Source organism: Cyprinodon variegatus, unplaced genomic scaffold (assembly GCF_000732505.1).
Source record: "Cyprinodon variegatus isolate N-32 unplaced genomic scaffold, C_variegatus-1.0 Scaffold729, whole genome shotgun sequence".
In the NCBI taxonomy this organism is placed as follows: Eukaryota; Metazoa; Chordata; class Actinopteri; order Cyprinodontiformes; family Cyprinodontidae; genus Cyprinodon; species Cyprinodon variegatus.
In genome coordinates, this window is record NW_015151182.1 from 10,609 (window position 1) to 18,176 (window position 7,568).

Genomic DNA, 7,568 nt, shown 5'->3' on the forward strand with positions numbered 1-7,568 from the left:
CAAACCACATTCTTACATTTGCATTTGATTTACAAATGGCGCACACTCCACCAGAGGAGAGCCGTTAACACCTTTGGGGGGGATACTCGATACAAACTAGGTGCAGTCTGCACTTTGGGACTTTGAGTGGATCGAATCTCTTTTGGATTTTCAGCATATTATTACCTATATTTGCTAGTATTTTACATTTCATTGGCGATCTAAAGCAGCCGAATCATTCTAAATCTTGAAGAAAGTACTGCCCTCTAAGACAGACTGAGCTCTGCCATTTGCCGAGGTGACACAAAAAGTCTCAGTTGATTTTTATTCTTTTTATTAAGATCTGAGGGCAGGGAAGGACAAATGGAACATCTTAAAAAACTACTTTTGTAAAGATTTTTGACAAAACTGTTATCCATCCATTATCTGACACGCTTGTCCCTATTGGGGTCGCGAGGGGTGCTGATGCCTATCTCCAGCTGTCAATGGCAAGAGGCGGGGTCCACCCTGGACAGGTCGCCAGTCCATCGCAGGGCAACACAGAGATAAACAGGACAAACAAGCATTCACACACACCTTAAGGAGAATTTAGAGAAAACAATTAACCTAACATTCCTGTTTTTGGACTGTAGAAGGAAGCCGGAGTACCCAGAGTTAACCCATGCATGCTCAGGTAGAACATGCAAATTCTGCACCGAATAACCCCGGGCCAGGAATCCAACCCAGAACCTTCTTGCTGCAAGGTAGCAGTGCTACCTAATCGATCAGGTAAAACTTACCTGATCGATTAGACACACTAACGCTACAGATGCTCCCGACTCGGCACACTGACGCTGCGAGGTGTTATTATCGTTGTCTGGGCAACTACAATGTTTTACATCATGTGGCAATGTTCAGCCAATCGGGCAGCCTATCGTTGCTAGCATGAAGCAGATCTGGCACCTACACCGGTTCTGCTCTAAGAACTCCTCTAGTAACTCTGGAGATTATTTAACAAAGAAGAATTCTTCCTAAAATAAAGAAACTTATGGAAAACAGTAGGCATCCTTTTCAGAAGATCTTTAAACAACAGCAGAGTGTCTTCAGTCAGAGGCTTCTCCAGATCCAGTGCAAGACAGACAGCTACAGAAGATCCATCCTGCCCACAGCAATCAACACCCGTATAAAAAAATAACATTTGAGTTACTGCATTTAATTTCCCTTTGAAAATGAAGTATAATTGAATTTTAATTGAATAAATTAGACTTTAAAAATCTTAATATTTGGAATGCATTTTTTTATTCTAATTGTCTAAATGTGATTTTTTTTTTCAAAGGCTGACTATATACGATTGTCCGACCTGCGAAGCAGCAGCATTAGAAGCTCCTGTAGTTTCAGGTGATTGAACTGCAGCTTGGTCTGTTTATTTACATGCAGTTTCTATTTCCATGATAAACTCTTGATTGTTTGCTTGACAGGCAGCAAACAAAAGCAGAATTCAGGGTGAGGCATCAGGAACCTCTAAAAGGGGCCTTCTCTGTAATAACTGTCTGCCAGGAAACACTGAGGGGTTTTTGCTTTGCAAATGAGCAGCGGTGCAGCTGTGCAGTCACCACCGTCAGAAGCGCCACATGATTCATATTTTCTGTTGCTCTTCCTCTTCCGCCCTCCCAGCTGGGACGCCGCCGGTGAAAGGGAGGGCAGAGATATGAAGGCAGCGTAGGAGGAAGTCACCTTTAATCTGCAGTTTCAGGCTGGCAGACACACACAGGTGAGTCCTGCAGGTAACTTTGTTCATTCTCTACACCTTATCTGGAGCTCTATGGAGACTGCAAAAATGATCTGAATGGAAACTCTGACCTGCTGAACTTGGTCTGAGTTCAGTGCATGGTAAATGTTCTGGGATCTATTAAAAGTTTAGGGTTATTTACTTTTGATAACATGGAACATTAAAAGGGATTGAGATTTGTTGCAGCAGCTTTCTGCTTTTCATCATGCCCTGCTGTGGTTTCACACCTGGAAGTACGCTGGAAACACCTTTTCCTTTCCTGCACTCTTCTGCTCTCATGTGGTTTAGTGGTTTCTTCAATAGTTTGAAGGTTTTCGTGGTGTGATCGAAGAAAGGTTTGGTTTAGTTTTTAGCAGATGGGATTAAATACCCTCTGAGATCAGACTTGATGCTATTTAGAGTCATCCCGGCTGGTTTCAGGTACATCTGACGTTCCTTGGACATGTTGCCTGGATGGTTTCTTTGGGTTTTAACATACAGAAGATGAAGCAGAAGATCAGAGTGTTTGGGGTCCAGAAACGTTTCAGATATTCTGATCAGTAGATCAGATCCAAATCTTCAAAGCAGACAATAGAGAAGTGGGAGCAGCTTTCTATTTGGTATCGTGAGGCCATGTTCTGCTTTCTATGAAGTTCTGCTCCTGTGGTTGTGGTTCCATGTGGCCCAATTTGTTTCCATCAGTATTAGTTCATGGGTTGGAACATGGTGTCCACCTGACTCGTTGAATCGTTATTTAGGAAGACTCTGTGGTGGTCTGCATAGGAATCTCTTTTTATTGATCCATTTGATGCCGAACTTATGCAGAGGATTTTGTTCCATTATTGCTGGAGTCAAAGAAATTGTTTTGCAAAAGGAAATGTGAGAAAAATGAAATCCAGAAATGAAACTTTCAAACCAAAAAAAGGTTTTCAGATTAACTCTGCTGTTTTGACAAATCTTTTTTTAAATAATTGTATTATTTCTTTTTCATATTTTATTCTTTCAACTGTTAATTCATCTCATTTCTCTTTTTCAGCTTAAGTTTTACAAATTGTTTGATTCAGTTCACTTCTCAAGCTTTCCTCCAGAGTGAGGAGTAAAAACGCTTTTCTATTGGTCGACATGGACCTTAGCAACAACATTTTTACTGGTTAATGTGCGCGTCAGAAGCGTGTGCTTGTCTTGGGTTTGAATTGCATTGAATGTGATTTCAAAATTGCAATTTGGAAAGAATGCAATTTATTAAACTTAATCTGAAAAAATACAATTTAAAAAATTTAAAACTGTAAAAAAAAAAAATTAAAAATTATGCTTCAAAAATAAGGTTTGATCAAATTAAGTACAAAATAAAAAAAAAGGAAATTATGAAAAATTTAATCTGAAAAACAGCAAAGTTACTCCAAAAAGCTTTTTTTGTTAAATATTTTCATTTTTCGACGTGATTTTATAATTTACAAAACATGTCTACTTGCAACAATAATGGAACAAACTTCACTCTATATTCATTTAAAAAGCTTAATATGATGCATTATCTATTATTTATATCCTGTCTGACATTAAACCAGATTAAACCTTTCCTGTTTTGGGTCAGTTGGGGATTTTTTCTGAATTCCTACTAAGCAAAAGAAACAACAGAGAGGAATTTTTAGGATCTTTTTCACTTCCTCCAAATTCAGACGTTTTCAGCTTCAGCGTTCGGTGGAATTGATATTTAAGCTTTTTGAATGAGTTTAAAACATTTAAATGTTTGCTTCTGGTAGAGAAAATGAAGTTTGAGTCATTGCTCTGCAGTTTTATTGTTGGAACTAAACGTGAAACCTTCAGCATTTGAAAGTATCCCTATGAGATGTTGGCTACTTCTTTTTTTTTTTTTCATTTTGGGAAGTAAGTTGTTTGAGGCGTTGCCTTCAAACACATCCTGGGACTTCAGAAATTGTGTAAAGGCTGTTAACATTAGAAAATATGAACTTTGGATTATAAGAAAAAATTATTAGGTATTTAAAAAAATAGAAATAATCCCTCTAATGCCACAAACCTAAAGCAGGAACACTGATATTGAATTTTGAACAGTGACAAAACAAGATTTACTCTTCTGTAAAATGTACCAATCATGGTTTCAATCTGAAAAACTCACACGAAGAGAAAAGACAATTAGGAGAAATTCATTGATTCACTAACTTTGTCTTTGGCGCTCAGTCCTCGGCAGGAAACATAAACTTAATTTTGATAGATATGCGTGAACAGGAGCAAAGAATAGGGCTGTTTCCCCCAGGCCTGAAACTGGAGGTGGAGTGGAGATAGATGAAGTTGGTCAGTCTGTAGACTGCTGGCTAGAGAGACGGTATGCTGAGCTTTATGGAGAGATCCGGTGGACTGCGTGAGTTGATATTAGAGCTTCCCCAAGGAACTTGGAAGTCCAGTTTAACACAGGTTGAGAGAACCTGTCCATGATGAGCAAGCATGAAGCGACAGTGGAAAGGAAAAACTCCCCGTTGGGGCAGAACATGCTCCACATGGTGGTCTTCTGCCGGACCGGTTGAGCTGAGACAGGGGCGTCATCTGAATGAAGTCACAGCGCATCCGCCACCTGCGCACAGGAGCAGACTAGAGTGGATTGGAGGCCTTTTAAGATGAACGTTGGATGCCAATTGGCTTTCATGGAGGCGTGGTTCAAAGCTGATTGGCTGTGTCGCAGGTGGATGAAGGAAAGGAATGAGTTTCTTCAGTTGAACTTCCGCCTAGGCTCCAAAACAAAACAACGTTAACTTTAACAATAAACATAGAAGGCATGAAGGCATAAAAACAATAAAAAGTTAAACTAAATAAAACCAGTTACAATAACAAATATAGTCAAAGTCTTTCTCATGTTGAAAGGATAATCAGAAAAGTAGTTTTAAAGCACAGTTTAGTAATTAGTCAATAAAGCAGTTTATCTAATGAGAAGAGAAAGCTCTGCTCCCTCTGACCTTCCTCTGACCTCGGTAGAGGGGGACAGTAATAGAGACGTACGGCAGAGCAAGGTCATTTATACACTTAAACAAAGCTATGAAGTTTAAAAGTAACTTCAAAATGCATGAGAATCAGGCACAGAGGTTATGTGCTCTGTTTTTAGAGTGGCTGAGCTACAGTCTTATAAACCCTCTGCAGACGAGTCGGCAAAGACAACACCTTGGAGTACATAACAAAAATCTAAGATGGATGTAATAAATGCATGGATTATGGTTTCAGTCGCCTGGACAATTTGACTGTACGATCTGGTGAACTGTAAAGTGCCTTGAGATGACTTGTGTTTTGAATTGGCACTATAGAAATAAACTGAATTGAATTGAAATTGAATTGAAAATTGAATTGGACAGGAAAAATCCCCATTTAACTCAAAACCTATATTACTGTCATGGGCGTGCTTCGGTGGCGCAGTGGTTAGCACGCACAACCCATGTCTGGAGGCCTCAGTCCTCGATGCGCCCGACCCGGTTCGAGTCTGACCTGTGGTCCTTTGATGCATGTCTCTCCCCCTCTTCCATACCCCCTTTCCTGTCAATCTACTGTCAGAAAGACCAGTCACTAGTGCTGTTAAAAAAAAATATATATATATCTTAATGGTCTCAAATCACATTGTTTATTCACAGGACCCACTTAGCTCAAACAACAATACTTCTGTTTTCACATCATTATATTCAAGAGGTTTTGAACCAACCAAGCATTCATTAAGCAATCCTTCTTTCTAGAAAAAATATTTTCTTAGTATCACACCCAGATGCAATACAGAGGATTAGAATAAGATAAGATTTTGACACAGAAACAACAATCAGCTGATAGGATCTAAACTAATCCAGAGCGTTGCACTGAATACCCAGTTACCAAAGCATCAAAAGAGACATTTAGGTCCAGCTGAACTAACCAGTGTGGTATGTAGATATCTGGTTTACAGTAAATATGATCTAGCAGTGATGGTTCTAGACCAGACGAATGCAACCTTTCAAATCCAGAGATGCATTTTGTCCTTTCTTTTAGAGCTGCAAATGAATAAAAAAAAAAATTAAAAAAAATTATTTATGCTAAATATCCGGCAAATTGAGTCTGTTGCAATGATAAACAACCAACATTTTTGTATATTTAGCTTTAAAAATAAAATATTGAGCAATTCATAAAGATGAAGCATTGATTTTCTTCTGCAATTTGTTAATATTTTACAGACAATAAAATATAAAATTGAATTGTCTGTAAAATATAGGGGGATTGGGTTACGTTTTGTTTGGTACGTACAATGGGAAAGAACAAGAAAAAGAAGAAAACTGTGTGATAGTGATCCTAAATTTCACCATTTTGGGACAATGAAGCCTTCTTCTATTATATTTCAGTTTCATGTATATTTAGTGAGCCAAATATCTTTTTTATATTGTGTAGTTGGATGTGTGTTCATATATATAAAACTGTATCTGGAGCGTGTAACAAAAGTAATTTCTCTCTGGGATTATTAAAGTATTTCTGATTCTGATTTCTGGGTTGCAGGTTGTAGACCCCTGATCTAAGCAGATGAAACCTGTGATCCTGTCTCAATATGGCCGAAGTTGGCTAAATGTTTAAACCACTGTAGAAGTAAAAGTACAACATATTTAATAGGTTCAAAAAATTACAGTTGATTTAGTATTAGGTCTTCCGCAGAGGGGGCATAACCGGGACTTGGACCGGTTCTTTAGGGCTCTGGCTCCTGTTGGTCCCTGTCTAGGACCACTGTAGCCTAGTAGATGACATTAGAGACCATTTTAGAATAACTTAAAACTATGTAATGTAGACTGTATTTCTGCAACTCATGCAGACATTTGATATTAATGATAATTTCAATGTTTAAAACTAATTCTTTTTTTTTTTCAGGCCCTATTGGCCTTTATTTTCTGTAAGTAGGTAGACAGGAAATGTGGGTAGAAAAAAGGGGAAGATGTGCGACAAAGGTCACCAGGCCAGGACTCAAACCTGTGAAAACCACATCAAGGACCTAAGCCTCTGAGTCCCACCCTTAACCCCTGTAGCTCCGCCCCTCTCCTCTGCAGATCGATCAGAAACCAATTGAACAGCATCATTTTAGCAGAATCAAACAGCTGGCTGTGGGGGTCACAGACCATCAACCAAACCTTCACCTCTAAAATATCAAAGGAATTTGCGTAGAACCATGAATTCTGATTCCTCTTCTCCCAAAAAAACATGGGTAAAACTTCCCAGTTCTTCTTACATATGTAGATGAAAAAATGTCTGATTGTTACTGATCATGTTGATCGGTCAGGACATTTGTATATCATGATAACAACCCCTTTGTTGACTTAGTAACTTTCCAATATCATGCAAATACGGATTCCAATGCTAACCACACTCATAGGGTTTGTCTGTAAAATATCATATCAGTGGGAATAAATACTGAAGTGGGCGAAGACTCATTTAGTTTGCATTGCTGCAGAGGAAGCAGATGGAAGTAGTTGCATCAGAGAGGAAACATGCTTCACTTACCGTGACATTACTACCTGATGAACATGTCAGGTATGTGGTTTTACAAAAGTCACTTTCCGTACATCCGTTTTTAAGCTCAGCAAAGTAAAGGCCTATAAGCCATGATGGACAAGGCGTCAAGGACAACCATAGAAAGGTTCAGAGGGTGTCTGGACCCAAACCTAACAGCCAGTTGGTTGAAGGGAACTCTGGGCTCAAACATATTCAACAATTCTACATTTATTCATCTGCAAAGGCTCCTGTGGAAACTGTTAGCAAAAGGAGGAATGTTCACTACCATTCTTCAAGCTGATTGGGTAAATAATGAAGTGACACTTCCTCCCATGTTGGTTTAGCCAAT

General features: G+C 38.9%; 1 protein-coding gene across 1 annotated transcript in view; it reads left to right on the forward strand.

The window, feature by feature from the left end:
• Positions 1-1,661: 1,661 nt before the first annotated feature.
• LOC107097858 (P2Y purinoceptor 14-like) overlaps positions 1,662-7,568 on the forward strand; it is a 28,583-nt gene continuing 22,676 nt past the window's right edge. The window contains exon 1 of the mRNA XM_015395180.1: positions 1,662-1,729. The gene's annotated coding sequence lies outside the window, so the exon portion shown is untranslated. The remainder of the gene's footprint in view (positions 1,730-7,568) is intronic.